The sequence below is a fragment of the Canis aureus genome, chromosome 29, assembly GCF_053574225.1.
Source record: "Canis aureus isolate CA01 chromosome 29, VMU_Caureus_v.1.0, whole genome shotgun sequence".
Classification (NCBI taxonomy): Eukaryota; Metazoa; Chordata; class Mammalia; order Carnivora; family Canidae; genus Canis; species Canis aureus.
Window position 1 is genome coordinate 33,762,038 of NC_135639.1, and position 15,501 is coordinate 33,777,538.

The 15,501-nt window shown below is 44.4% G+C and overlaps 2 long non-coding RNA genes across 6 annotated transcripts in view; both read left to right on the plus strand.

The window, feature by feature from the left end:
• Positions 1-289: 289 nt before the first annotated feature.
• LOC144301384 (uncharacterized) overlaps positions 290-15,501 on the plus strand; it is a 56,611-nt gene continuing 41,399 nt past the window's right edge. For 3 of the 5 annotated variants that reach the window (XR_013368213.1, XR_013368211.1, XR_013368210.1), the window contains exon 1: positions 290-1,124. This is a non-coding gene — a long non-coding RNA (uncharacterized LOC144301384). The remainder of the gene's footprint in view (positions 1,125-15,501) is intronic. The other 2 variants (XR_013368214.1, XR_013368212.1) reach the window with 2 other exon arrangements.
• On the plus strand, positions 2,063-7,671 carry LOC144301385 (uncharacterized). Its single transcript, XR_013368215.1, has 2 exons — positions 2,063-2,548; positions 7,386-7,671. It is a non-coding gene; the product is annotated as an uncharacterized LOC144301385 (long non-coding RNA).

Consider the following 15,501-nt stretch of genomic DNA (forward strand, 5'->3'; position numbering starts at 1 on the left):
CCAAATCTTAGCCAGGGGGCCAAACTGAGGCTAATATAATAATAATAATAAAAGCTCATGCTTATTAAACGTACTTATTCTGTACACCACATTGTTACAAATGCTTTATGTGTATTAACTCATTTAATCCTCAAGATAATCCTATAAAGGTACATAACAGCAACCCCATTTTACAGTTGAAGAATTTGAGGCACAAAGGTAACTTGCATAAGGCCACACAATCAATAAATGGTAGAGCTGGAATTAGAACCCAGGCAGTCTGGGTTCTTTCCTTCATAACTTCTTTTTTTTTTAATTTTTATTTATTTATGATAGTCACAGAGAGAGAGAGAGAGAGAGAGAGAGAGAGAGAGAGGCAGAGACACAGGCAGAGGGAGAAGCAGGCTCCATGCACCGGGAGCCCGACGTGGGATTCGATCCCGGGTCTCCAGGATCACGCCCTGGGCCAAAGGCAGGCGCCAAACCGCTGCGCCACCCAGGGATCCCCCTTCATAACTTCTTAACCACAACACTATACCACCGATGGGAACACTGTCAAGAGGGGCATGGAACTGAATGGTCAAGTAAATGTATGACAGGAGCAACCAGTGTGGCTTCATGCCGGCATCAGACACAGAGCACCTTCTAGAACACTGTCCTGATGCTATAGGATTCCATGGTGAAATCAACAAACAGTTCATCTCTAAGAACCCCGGGGGAGCAAGATATGGTACAATAATGGTGTTGCTTTTGGACATTTAGACATTATATCACAATGGTGACTGTCTTATTAGCATTATTGCCAAGTTGTTTCACATTTTGAACATTTTATGTCCTTCCCCAAATGTTAATATTCTAAGTGTGTTGAGACACACAGCACTAACTAAATCAGAATGCTCCTACGGGGTATTTACCTCAAAGATACTGATGTAGTGAAACGCCAGGACACCTGCACCACAATGTTTAGAGCAGCAATGTCCACAATAGCCAAACTGTGGGAGGAGCCGAGATGTCCATCGACAGATGAATGGATAAAGAAGATGTGGTCTATGTATACAATGGAAGATTACTCAGCCATCAGAAGAGATGAAAACCTACCATTTGCTTCAACATGGATGGAACTGGATGGTATTATGCTGAATGAAGTAAGTCAATCAGAGAAAAAGACCACCATCATATTGTTTCACTCATATGTGGAATGTAAGAAATAGTGAAAGGGATTATAAGGGAAAGGGGGGAAACTGAGTGGGAAAAATTAGAGAGGGAGACAAACCATGAAAGGCTCATAACTCTGGGAAACAAACAAAGGGTTGCAGAAGGGGAGGTGGGTGAGGGGATGGGGTAACTGGGTGACGGGCACTAAGGAGGGCACTTGAAGGGATGAGCACTGGGTGTTTATTATATGTTGGCAAATTTAATTTTTAAAAAAATCAAATGGCTTGCCATTTCCCCGAGGCACCTTGTACTCTCCTCCCTGAGCCTGGGCAGGTCTTCTCCCAGCCGAATGCCTCCGCCAACCTGCACTGGTAGAAGCTCTGCCTACCCTTGAAGTTCTGGCCAATACCTCTTAGGCCCCAAAGTGATCTTTCAGTATCAGATGCAAATGTACTAGTACAACCTTCCTGGAGAGAAATGTTAAAAGCCTTAAAAATGTTTGTGCCCTTTGACCCAGTACTTTTACTCCTGAGTATTAACTCCAAGGAAATGATCAGAAAGGCAGCCAAAGGTTCATGTACAAAAATGTATGTGACGATATGTCTTATAATGGTACAAATCAGAAACAATCTAAATGCCCAAATATAAGGAAATGGTTGAATATATGGTAAAATCCCTGTATCAGTGCAAGGATGAAAATATATCAATTTTTAAAATTGTGTTACTGACATCGGAAAATGCTGATATGTGAGACACAACCAAAAAAATCATAATACAAATGTATATAAAATAAGTCCCAGAATACATGTGTGCCCATAAAGAGATGCACTAAAATATTAGCAGTGTAAGGAGTTTATGCAAGACTTATATTTGTGCATATTTCAGTAATTTATAAAAATAAATCAACATTGGAGGCTCATGACAATTTTTCTTTCCCTAAAACGAAGAGATCAAGTTTGACAAATGTTGCCATGCTTTGTTATAGCTTCACCTTGTAGCTATAGAGGTGTGGCTTGTTTTTGCGACTGGCTGTAAGCTCCTTTAGGACAGAGGTAACAGCTGTAAGATCACCCCAGGGTGCCCCAGGGCAGCCGGCCTGGATCTGTATCTTGGTCATGTCTCAGACTCATCTGCAACCTGGGAACAATAAAGCTTCCGTCACTGAGTTAAGGTGAGGACGGAATGGAATCGTTTATGTAAAGCACCTCGACATATCTGAGGCCTGGCGGGTATTCAACACTTAGAAGCTTTCGGTATTACATCAGACTGGTAAAAATCTGATGTCCTAGTTCCAAAAGCAGATAAAAGGAGATTCTTTCCCAAGACTCACTAAATAGGAGAAAAGCAAACTAGAAGACTGCCTTCTACTTCCTCAAGACCGAGAAAGAAGAAAGTGAAGGAGGAAGGAAAACAGGTCAGTTCTTCCCTTTCAGGCAGTAGTGTAGAAGCCAGTATGTGTGTGTGGTGGCAGGGACATCTGCATTCTTCCAGTGCTTTCAGACTGCTCCAGGTTGGGGACCACTGGGCCCTCCTCATTATAGGGTTGACAGGTGTCTTCCTAGCTCTCATTCCGAGCAGACAGCTATTCATGAGCTAGACTCCTAACCCTCTGGAGTCCCATCGTACCTACACCCAAATTGCTACTTTCTTAGGACATCACATTATCTCCCTTATAATTAACAGAAGATCTATAGCTTTCAGCTAATTTAGGGGACACTTGTGATGTAAGGGAGACAATTTCACTTAAAGTGAAATTTTCTTGGAGAAAAAAATAGTAAGTTCCACAGAAGAGCATTATTCCAGACAAGATTGTTATTTTGAATATTTAACAATCAGTATTGCACTGACACCAGCCAATCAGAACAGATGCTTCACCCCATCAAAATGGAGAATGGCTATTAAAACCTAGACCTGCCATACAGTGTGTGCAGGTTGATTATCAGCCTTCCTTCCAGGGAACCCCAGCAATACACTCTTGCCCAGTGCCTCACTCGAGGAACACAGGCATACCTTGGAGATAGTGTAGGCTTGATGAATACAGCAATAAAGTGAGTCAAATGAATTGTTTTGGTTTCCCAGTGCATCCAAAAGTTAAGTTTACACCATATTGTAACCTATTAAGTATGCAATAGCATTATGTCTAAAACACTAATGTACACATCTTAATTTAAAAATACTTTTGCTTGGGACATCTGGGTAGTTCAGTCGGTTAGGCATCTGACTCTTGATTTCAGCCCTGGTCTTGATCTCAGCTTCATGAGTTCAAGCCCTACACGGGGCTCCATGCTGGGTGTGGACCCTACTTTTAAAAAAAGTAAAAATAAAAATACCTTTGCTAAAAAAAATGCTAACCATCATCTGACCTTTCAGAGTCATAATCTTTTTGGTGGTGGAGCAAAGGGTCTCGCCTTGATGTTCATTGCTGCTGAATGATCAGGGTGGTAGCTGCTGAAGGTTGGGGTGGCTGTGGCAGTTTCTTAAAATACGACAATAATGAAGTTTGCTGCACTGTCTTCCTCTCATGAACGATTTCTCTGTAGCATGCAATGCTATTTGACAGTATTTTACCCAAGGTAGAACTTCTTTCAAAATTGGAGTCAATCCTCTCAAACTCTGCCTCTGCTTTATCAGTTAAGTTTGTGTAATATTCTAAATCTTTTGTTGACATTTAAACAATCTTCATGGCATCTTCACCAGGAATAGATTCCACCTCAAGAAATTGCTTTCTTTGCTCATCCATGAGAAGCAACTTCTCATCCCTGACAGTGTTATCACACGATTGCTGCAATTTGGTCACATCTTCAGGCTCTACTTTCAATTCTAGTTCTCTTGCTCTTTCTACTACATCTGCAGTTACTTCCTCCACAGAAGATTTGAACTCCTCAAAGTCATCCCTGAGTGTTGGAATCAACTTCTTCCAAACTCCTATAAACGTTGCTATCTTGACCTCTTTCCATGAACTATGACTTAATGGCATGTAAAATGGTGAATCCTTTCTGGAAAGTTTTCAATTTATTTTGCCCAGATCCAGCAGAGAAATCATTATGTATGGCAGCCGTAGCCTTACAAAGTGTATTTCTTAAATAATAAGAATTGAAAGTCGAAATGACTTCTTGATTTATGGGCTACAGAATGGATATGGTGTTACCAGGCATGAAAACAGCATTAATCTCATGCATCTCCATCACAGCTCTTAGGTGATTGGCTCTACTGTCAAAGGGCAGTGATGTTTTTGAAGGAATCATTTTCCTGAGCAGTAGGTCTCAACAGTAGGCTTAAAACATTCAGTAAACCCTTATGTAAACAGATGTGCATGTCATCCAGGTTTTGTTGTTCCATTTATAGAGCACAGGCAGAGTAGGTTTAGCATAATTCTTAAAAGCTTTAGGATTTGTGGCATAGTAAATTGGCATTGACTTTAACTTAAGTCACCAGCTGTGTTAGCCCCTACCAAGCGAGTCAGCTTCTCCTTTGAGGCCAGGCATTGACTTCACTCTAGTTATGAAAGTCCTAGATGTCAACTTCTTCCAATGTAAGACTATTCCCTCCACATGGAAAAATCTGAAATCTGCTGTTGAGTGTAGCTACCTTCGTTATCTTAGCTAGATCTTCTGGATAACTCACTGCACTTCTACATCAACACTTGCTACTTTGCTTTTATGTTATGGAGTTCGCTTCTTTCCTTAAACCTCACGATCCAACCTCTGCTAGCTTCAGACTTTTCTTTTGCAGGTTCTTCACCTCTCCCAGCCTTCACAGAGTTGAAGAAAATTAGGGCCTTGCTCTGGATTAGGCTTTAGCTTAAGGAAATGCTATGACTGGTTGGCTCCTCTATCCAGACCACTAGAACTTTCTCCATACCAGCAATAAGGCTGTTCTACTTTTTTTTTTTTAAGATTTCATTTATTTATTCACGAGAGACAGAGAAAGAGAGAGAGAGAGAGAGAGAGAAAGAGAGAGGCAGAGACACAGGCAGAGGGAGAAGCAGGCTCCATGCAGGGAGCCCGATGTAGGACTCGATCTCAGGACTCCAGGATCACACCCTGGGCTGAAGGCAGCACTAAACCGCTGAGCCACCGGGGCTGCCCTGCTCTGCTTTCTTATCATGCGTTTACTGGAGTAGCACTTTTAATTTCCTTCAAGAGCTTTTCTTTTGCATTGACAACATGGCTAACTGGCTCGAGAGGCCTAGCCTTCAGCCTCTCTCAGCTTTCAACATGTTCTCTGCACTATTCTTAATCGTTTTCTAGCTGTTGATTTGGAATGAGAGATGTTTGACTCTTCCTTCCACCTGGAAGCCACTGTAAGGTTATTAACTGGCCTGATTTCACAGGGGGCAGGGAGGCCTGAGGAGAGGGAGAGAGATGGGGCAACAGCCAGTCGGTGGAGCAATCGGAACACGTGCATTTATTAAGTTTGCTGTCTTATATGGGCACAGTTCATGGCACCCCAAAACGGTTATAGTAGTAACATCAAAGAGCGCTAATCACAAATCACCATAAGAAATATAATAATAAAAATGAAAAAGTTTTAAATTACCAAAATGCGATTACACAAAGTGAGCAAATGCAGTTGGATAAATGGTGCCAATAGACTTGCTCGACTCAAGGTTGCCACAAACCTTCAGTTCGTAAAAAACGCAATACCCGCGAAGTGCAATAAAGTGAAACGCAGTAAGATGAAGTTTGCCTATAGTTGCTGAGTAGATAAATGAATGGCTGTAAGGGAAGTCTTTTCCTCCTTTGCCTTCAGCAGACCTAACTGGAACGCGCTAGCGTGGTTCCTTTGAGTAAGTGGTTGTGGAGCTCTATTAGGAATGAAATAATTCCCAGAGAGAGTATTAAGCTGGCTTTCTGGGTAGCACCCCTCCCCCTCCTCCCATCCCCCCAGAAAATGCTTCATCTTGTCAAAAGATAATGGTCCCTCATTTGAGGTTGTTAGCCGCCTGGTGACCTATAAATGATAGCTAAAAGCTGGAACTAATCACAGTCCAGTCAGATTGTCGCTTCGCTGTGAATTAAATACCACTTAGTCCTAACTGATTCTAGCAAGTGCCACCATTACCGTCAGAGGCTTCATTAGGAAAATAAATCTCCATCAATGTCTTGGGGGTGACAGGGAACTGCAAATACGGACAGGCTAACATTTGATTTTGTTTTGTTCTTCCTTCTCATTTTAGGGCTAGAAAAAAAAAAATATATATATATATATATATGTCACAATTAGACCTGCGTGTTGCCTCAAAGAGCTATTTAGAAGGTGGATCAGGTTCTGAAGGCCATTTTGGAAAGGGAGCGGAGGGTGAGCTGAGCAGTCTGGTTCCCCAGCTGCGGGCCAAGTGGCGGCTCTTTGCCCCTCGGAGTTCACCCCGGCTCAGAGGATTGTTTGTCCAAAGACTGGAGCTGACTCGTTTCACCACTGTTGAGCAGATGTTCTTACAAATACGAGTAGAAGGCAAGGGTGCTTTCCAGAAACTGCTGTTCAGTTCAGAGAAAGTACAACCCGACAGCCATATGGGGAACCAACAGTGACAGTGATTTCAAAGTTTGAAAACCTTCTGCAGTTTAAATATTTCAGGCTAAATAGGTTTCTTTGTGAGGCCCAGACCATATGCACGTAGCCTCCCAGAGCGGATGAGAATTCCATTCCAAAGAATGCTTTTCGGAGTCCACTCGATGTGGAATTAGTTCCTAATAGGGTGGATGTTGTAAATAGATGAAGCACCCGCCATCTTCGCAGCCGCTTCTGTGTTTGTTCAGCGTTGAATGGCAACTCCCTAATCTTTCTTAGGTTAAACATAATGGTGTCCCAAGGAAGATCAAAGGAACACTGCTTTTCCCTTGGATATACATCCCCGAAATGAAATGCCAGAGTTCATGAAGTTCAAGAAAAACACACGAGAAACGTGTAACACGGACTAACTGCAAGACCTAACGAGTCAGGGAACGTGATGAAAAACACAGGCCCGCCCTGCGTATAGGCCAGCTCAGGACTTCAGGGGCGCAACTTCGCAGGGAACACACACTCCAGATTTTTACTATCTAAATAAACTTAACGGGAAAGAAAAATTATGATTTTTTGAGTCACTCCAGTAAATTGAATGCTTCTCCGGGCAACCTGATTTTGCCAAAGTTTATCTCAGCTTCTTAAAAAGGCCCATTCAGCCCTTGACTAATATTAATGTGCTACTTCCATGTGTTTTCACAAAATCCTACAGCCAAACCCGTAATCCTCTCCCCGTCATATTTCAGCTAGTCCTGCCCCAGTAATTATCAGGAAGAGGACCAGGAATATCCAGCTGGATCCCGACGCGGCACGGCAGCCTCTCAGAAGGGGTTTCGCTTGGGTCAACGGGATAAACAAAATGAATGGCTGGAATCCTGTCTTCGAGGCGGCGAGGGCGCGGGGCTGGGGGTTCCAGACGTCTGGAAGCCTGTGAGCTCAGCCGGGTCGGTCACAGCGTAAGGCTGTGTCTCTGGGTCTCCCGTCTTCAGCCTCTTTCCCTTCCTTTGTGAAAGTAAATGCTGAGTTAGATGAGCCTGTCTGTCCCAGCATTGTTTATGGTTCCACTTCTCTGTGGCTTGGTTTCCTCACCTGTAAAGCCGGGACAATAGTCCTCGCTCAATGATTACGAACATGACATTATTTAAAATACGCTGAAGTGCTGGCGACAAAGCGAGCGTGCAATGTGTTTGAGTTAGTGTCTTAATCATCGCCATCATCACCACAGGACAAGAACAGCCCAACAGATAATGGGCCCAAGGGTTTCGTCCATGTTCTGCTTTTGAAAAATGTAGCCTGAGAAAGGATGTGATCACTGCTACCCCAAATGATGATTTCCCAAGTTCTTTTTTTTGTTTTAAGATTTTATTTATTTATTTGACAGAGAGAGGGAGAGAGAGCATGCACAAGCAGAGGGAAGAGCAGGCAAAGGGAGGGGGAGAAGCAGGCTCCCCGCTGAGCACGGAGCCCAACGCACGACTTGGTCCCAGGACCCTGGGATCACGACCTGAGCCGAAGGCAGACGCTTAACCAACTGAGCCACCCGGTCGCCCCTGCCCCCAGGTTCTAACTGCAAGTTCCTAAGTAGAGAAAGCAGGCAAAAATGCTAAAAGAATAAGCCAGCCCCCACCCCCCAACATATTCAACAGACTTACCCTATGGCCCAGCAACTCCACTTCTGTGTATATACCCCCAAAGAACTGAGAGCAGAGACTCAAACCGATTTGTACAGCCGAGTGCGTAGGGGCAGTGTGCCCAACAGCCCGTGCCCATCGGAAGGTGAATGGGTAGAGCACGTGTGGCACAGGCACAGCGAAATATCATCCAGCCTTCACGAGGAAAGAACTCGTGACACGTGCAGCAGCTTGGGTGATGGACACATGATGCTTGAGACACGTAATGGAAACGTGGTGCCAGGTGAAATACGCCAGACACAGAGCAGATACCGCCTGATGCCACCTTCACTGGGCACCCAGAGCATCAGACTCCTAAGACAGAAGGAGACTGGTGGCTGCCAGCGCCGGGGGTTGTGTGTGGGGGGGTGTTCTTGTTTAATGCAGACGGCTTCAGCTTTGCAAGATGAAAAGGCTCCGTGAGAACGGTGATCACGCCGTAGCAAGGCCAACGTGCTTGGTGCCACCGAGACACATAACCGAGGCGCGCTAAGCTTATGTTATGTGTATCTTACCGCGAAACAATGGGCAGAGAATGCGAGGTCCTTCAGACAGACCCTGCCCTGATCTCAGCGGACCTGACTCTTCTCCTACTTCCGGTGGACCCAAGAGGCAGGAATACTTGCTGACTGACCACGGGGTGAATCCCGTCTCATGACCAAAATAGGATCACAGAAGGGTCTTCTGAGAGCTAAATCCAGCACCTGCAGATAGGACTTGTTTGGCTCGAACTGCCTTTTTGGAATTAGGTGTCCATTTTACAAATTAGAAAAATTTATATTAAAAAATAATGGTTTGAGCTTTTCTTAACAAATTATAAGTTCTGTTAATGCTTCACAGTGGGGGGAAAAACAAAAACCTCAACTGGAAGCCCCCAGGCTGGGTAGCTCTCTTGCCCGGTCTCCCCCAACACAGCCACGCCCCTGCCCTGCTCCACCCTGGACTTCAGCTCCTCCCTCCCTCCTGCATCCTCCTCACCCTCCCCAGCTGCCCCAAGTCAGCCACAACCCGCCTGAGGTTCCAGGGAAGTACAATTAGTAGCTTTCAAACAGACGTGTCAGAAAAGAACATGTGAACAGCCAACATGGAAAGAAACTCACTCTCATTAATAAGGAGGAAAATACAAAGTAAACCGTAATGAGGTATCCTATCCTACCCCCACCCCCAATGGGTAAAAAATTTAGTCTGGTACCACAGACTTATGAGGGTTTGAACAACATACATTTTTACGCAGCTGGTGGGAGTCTAAATTGGTTGAAACCACTGTGGAAAACCATGTGGCATTATCTGCTAACGGTGGCATTCCCTGCTCTGTGAGGCAGTGACTCCGCTCCTCAGTTTGTGCCCTAAGAGAAACATCAACACTTGGGCACCTGAAGACGATACAAGAATGTGTGAAATTGCAGAACCCGGGAGAGACCTCCAGGTCCATTAACAGCAATTGCATAACACGGAGAGGTGTAGTTCTGTAACAGCACACTGTAAAGCCCTGAATGAATGAATTGGGAATGAATCATAGCCACACGCCGACATGCTCAGTAACAATGTTGAGTGGGAGAACAAGTCAGGGAAGAATACCTACAGCATTCTTTCTTTTATATACAATTTAAAAACGTGACACCAAACATATTGTTAAGTGGGCAGAGACACAGTAGATCTACAAAAACAAGCCAAGGGTTGACAGCCTTGGGAGATGGAGATCTTTGGGAAGGGAAGGAGGAGATGGGACAGGGAGGGGTTCCCCGAGGGGTTCAAAAATAATGGTAAATGTTTCTTTCAACTGGGTGGTGGATACAGGAATGCCCATTCATTGAATCATTAATTATATTGAGTATGTCCTATGAAGATACTCTTTTGGAGCCAATATGTAATTTTTCAAAAAATTTCAAAGTTTCTTCTCCCAAAATGATCGGGTCATTGTGCAGTCTGCTGAGGTTAAACATGAAGAACAGCTCTTTGAGGCACTCAATTCATGGCGAAGCAGATCTGTGAACAAACATGCAGTAAGTCTTGTAAAAGTTGTTCATCATGGTCATTCAAAACCTCAGGCAGAGTGAAAGTCAGAAAAGTGTCAGAGTCTGAGGCGCCTGGTTGGCTTAGTAGGTGGAGCGTGTGAGTCTTGATCTTGGGGTTGTGGGTTTGAGCCCCATGCTGGGTGTAGAGATTACTTAAAAATTGTTTTTTAAATCTTAAAAAAAAATCTTAAAAAAAAAAAGTGTCAGAATCTAGTCAGGAAATGGAGTCTACATCAGGGATTTCAGTAGAGGTACCACCCCTAGGAAGACAGGAACAGAGGAGGCAGGACACTGCCCCAGAGCAACAGGGGCCTCAGAGGAAATGCAGTCACTGCCAACATCACTGCCCAAAGCAGAGCAAGAGAGGGCGGAGTGCCCTGTCTCTTGATTCCCCCTGCCCTCAGCCTCCCAGAAAGGCCTTCCCAGGGCCAGATGTAACCTGAGAAACAAGAGTTGACATAGTTTGGCCCCTTGCACACAGCAAGGGTGGGGAATGGAGCTTAGGGTAGCCAGGGAGGACAGGGAGAGCCACAGAGAAGCCACAGCCGCCAGCTACTCTGCATGGATTCTCTTATTTAATCTTTGCAATGATTCAGTGGGTAAGTTACATGTTGCTCCTCTTCTACATAAGAGTAAGGTTCAGAGAGGTTAAGTAATTGGCCCCAGATCATCAAGCAGTTTAGTGGTGGAGTCGGGATTGAGACTTGGACAATCTGAGTCCAGAGCCACTCCTGCTGATTCTACTTCTTCATATACTCCTTTTGTTAATGAAATCAAACTAGGAAATCAAAAACTTGAGGGTTAAATTCAACTATTTAATGACTGACTTTATGCCCACGTGGCCACATTTTTACTGTAATTTTCATTCAGTTCTGTTTATCAATCCTGTACCACATTTGTCTCAGGCAATGAGAGGAGGGCTTCCAGAGTAAAACCAGTGGACCTTCCTAATTAGCCTCACTAATTCCATGTGTGCCTCAGTGAGCCTCCACTCCTGGCTCCCACCGGCTCCCAGTGAGTGTAGTGAAGACCCTGGGCAGGCACTCATATCAGCGCTGGAGGGAGATCCTGGAGGGAAGGCTGCAGATGGGAAATCCCAGGGACGCTTTCCCCTTCCGCCTATACCCTGTAGCCGAGAAGGCCCGAGTACGCCCCCTAGGAATTTCCTCCTTTTTTCTCATTGCTTTTAGGATTTTAAAGTTGACACATATTCATTATAGAAGCATTAGAAAATGCAAAAAAAAAAGAAAAAAAGAAAAAAAGAAAAATGAAAACTTTAAATATCTATAATGTCATGATTATGAGAGAACTACTGTTAATATTTTGTAATACTTCCTTCTAGTCTTTTTTTAAATATAAAATTAGGATCCCAGCCCCAGAACTTCCCTGCCCTTGCCTTCACAAGTCTCTAATTTTAGAGTTTGCTCTTCTTCCCTCTTTTAAAATTATGTTTCTTAAACACCTTTCCACATTGTGGAAAAAACCTAATTTATAACAGCCATTTAAAATTCCACCATACACATCAACTATAATTGAACTAACACCCTATCATTGGACATGTGTTGTTTCCAATTCTTTGCTATTTTAAGTAATGCTGCTTTAAACATCCATGCACCGGGTTCTTTGCCTGCATTCTGGGGCTGCCCAGTCTATTAAGCTGTTAACATGAGAAAGGCAAGATAATGTTTGTCCTGTTCACCCAACCTAGCATATGACATGGAGCTGCCATCGCTGAATGAGTACATGAATGGATGGATGAATGAATGAATGAGTTTCTCATTAGTTCTTTAAGTAAATCCCTAGAAGAAGATAGAGTCTTCTTGAGGTTAAAACAAGGGTAAGAGAAGAAGAAAAAAAAAAAAAAACATACGTCAATTCTAAGAGTCAATGTGGTTGCTCTTACTTAGCTATAAAAAAGTGACTTGGAATCTCCAGGAAGCTAAGGTGAAGGGAAAAATATCATATGGCTCTTTTTGGCTGGTTGGTAAAAACATACCAGATCTTCAGAAAAAGCAAAGTTCTTTCTTAAACCAAAAGGTGATAAAAAACGTCTCAGCAGGATCTTCATACAGCTCCTAACATTTGCTAGGTCCACTATAAATGTTAGCTGGTACTGTTGTTGTTATTTGTAAAGTACAAAAATACCTTTTGTAACAGCTTTTAATAAAAGCCAGGGCGGGAGAGGAAAGCACGTTCCTTTGAAGGACTAAGTTGTTACGGTTGTCACATGTAACGATAGAGAAGAGTGCAGCTTTTACATTCTTTTCCAAGTATTTTTCCTATGTACCAGTTGTTTGATCACCGGCTGGATGGTGATGCTCTCTGGGGATCCTGGGCACGCAGACTGGGCACGCGCCGTCCCTGTGAGTCCTGTACACAGACGAAGGCACCCAGGAGTCCCTTCTGCTAGTTGGGAGCCACATCTTCTCAGCACAGGAATGGGTCCAGGCCAACGCCATGGTCATGTGCTCTGTTGGTCTCCCACAGTCTTACCTGTTTCAGACATTTTCTCTCACAAAGGATGCCACCGTCAGCACCCTCTTTATCACTCCAGACTTGGCTGCACGCCCGGCCCCTGCGGCCTGCGAAGGCTGGCATACTCAGAGCCCAGGATGGCATACAAATAATAACAATGGTGATAATACTTCCTTCCCATAGTCTTGACCTCAGAGTAGAGAGATGCCAGTGCTGGGGACACAAGGAAACTATAGGATATCTCTGCAGCATCTGCAGGAGGATGGGTGCCACTAGGCATGTGAGAAGGCCCCAAAGAGGGCACTTGCTTGCCTACACCACGTCCAAGCCCCCAGGATGGACATTTCAGGGGGGTCTCCAAGGCCTCTGGGGGCCATCGCCACCTGGTTTAGGGTGTCTCTCTTCTCCCTTTTCCCTTTCTAGCTCTTTCCAACATTCTCCTTCCCTCTCTGCATCTCTCGTCTCTCCATGTAGGTCTTTCACCGCTGCGCTCAGAGCTAAGAGCTGTCAGCCAACAGGACCAAGCCCCTGTCTTCCTGTCTCTGCCTGTGCCTGGCCCACAGGAAACGCTCCTTACCAAGTCCTTGAATCAACTGGAAAGGACAGCTGTGCTGAGTTCAGTCACCCCATGCGACACTGCCTCTGTATGGAGGAATGATACATGGGCATGTGGCAGACTCTTACCCCAAGGACCTTAGTACAGGGAAATAGACTGAAAGCCTGGGGTTACCTGCAAGTTTGAAGCTTGGTGGAAATCTTGTTTTAATTTACACATTTATTCTAATTTGTGTATTCCATTTCACAATCTTTTAATTTTAATCAGATTTTGGGGCTTTGTCTAGTACAACATCAGATGCAAATTGCCTATAAATTTTCATCAAACAAGGAAAACTTATCTGGGGTAGTCCAACTCAAGATATAGGCCATGTGGAGTACGTGATACTCTCTGCAGGTCCCTTCCATCCCCTGGAACCTCCAAGAGAGAGGTTACCAATCTCGCCTCTCAAACCCCCAGCTGCCAATGAGCTGCTTCTCACATGCGTTCTGGGTCAAGCGCTCCAGGATAAGGAGCAAAGAAACATATGGATGAATGGATTTAATAATGATTGTGGTTTATACCTCAGCAGTGCTGGGAGGCCAGTCCATATAAAATAAAATGATAAATAACTAGTTAAATTGTTAATCCACACACACATACACTCATCACCTTTGTCTATCTTTATTACAAAATATACTCCAGGAACACAGTCCGTGTCTTTCCTGTGGCTTTGCAACCTCGCTGCACACATACCGAGGAATACTTTCCCCTAGTTGAACAGATCTTTACATTCTCCTAGTCTAGCAGAGTCCTGGTGCATAGTTGGTGCACAGAGATACATAAAATCCCCACACTCAATAGCTCTGACCAACTCTCTCGGTGCTCAGTGTCTTGTTGGGGAAGCAAAACACATAAACAAACCATTAAAGCACGATGTGACTGGATGTCCAGAGCCAGACTGGCTGGGGTCAAGTCCTGGTTCTCTCTTCCCCTTTACTAGCTAAGTACAAGTCATGCAGCCATTCTGAGTCTCAATTTCCTCTCTCTGCTGTATAGATGGTAATAATAGCCCAGGCATTAAGAAGTTTTTTTGATAATACAGCACTTAGCACAGTGCCTAGAATTCAATAAATGTGAGCTATTATAATTATGATGACGATGCTTTCAACAGAGGAATATAAACAGATTAAGCATGCATCCGGAAATGTAGCCTAGTGCTTTGCAAAGGAGAATATTCCATCAGAGAATCAGCCAAGATTTCTTTGAGAGAAATGGAAGAAGGGTGCAAAGGCCGCGTAGGTCACTTCTCCTGTGTTTCGAACACTGTCCACAAGATGGCAGCAGCAGCCTCACGTTCTCCCTTGGCCCAGGAGGCATTCCGTTCAGCCTACATTCCACGGAACCCCGCCCCAGACAGGCATCTCTGGGACATATTTTCAGTGGAAGGTGACCAGCACCGCAACTAAAGGATGCCCTTCCTTCTGGAATGCTATAGAAGTCTGACTAGACAGACAACGATGCTCTGTCCTTGGGAAAAATCTGGAAACCACCCATCCATCCATTTACTCGTTCATTCCTTCAACAAATATGTAGAGACCCCACAACATCCTAGCCATTGTGCAAAGGAAGACAGCAGAGAAGGCCTCACTCTCATGACCTTCTGGTCACGTCACACACAAATCAGACAGGGGTAGATCATAGGAAGACAGACAGGGGTAGACCATAGGAAGATGTCTCCCATCAAACCTAAAACGACAAGCCAGCGGAGTGTGGTAATACACCAGTGAAAGTCAAGCAAAGAAAAACACGCGATAGGAAGTCCATGTTGACTCTGCTTTGTATGCTGACAAGAGGAAGAGGGAATTTGAAGTCACAGAAGTTGGTAGAATTAAATCATGATTGGGGGTTTTGCTCCCTGTGAAATTACTTATGTTCTTTTTCTACCCCCTCCTTGAAACTAGAAATCTGGGCCGGGCTAATGGAAGCTGTCACCTGGAATGTCTGGGGCAGTTGTACAAGGTTACATTCCAGGCTCCAAGCAAAAAAATGCCAGCAATTTGCCTTTTGTCAACTGCAAATTAAAGTAATTTCCATGCAGAGGGTTTCTCCTGCTGGCGGTGAGCACCCCAAAACACCAGGCTGTTTGCAGCAAGCCTTTACCTGG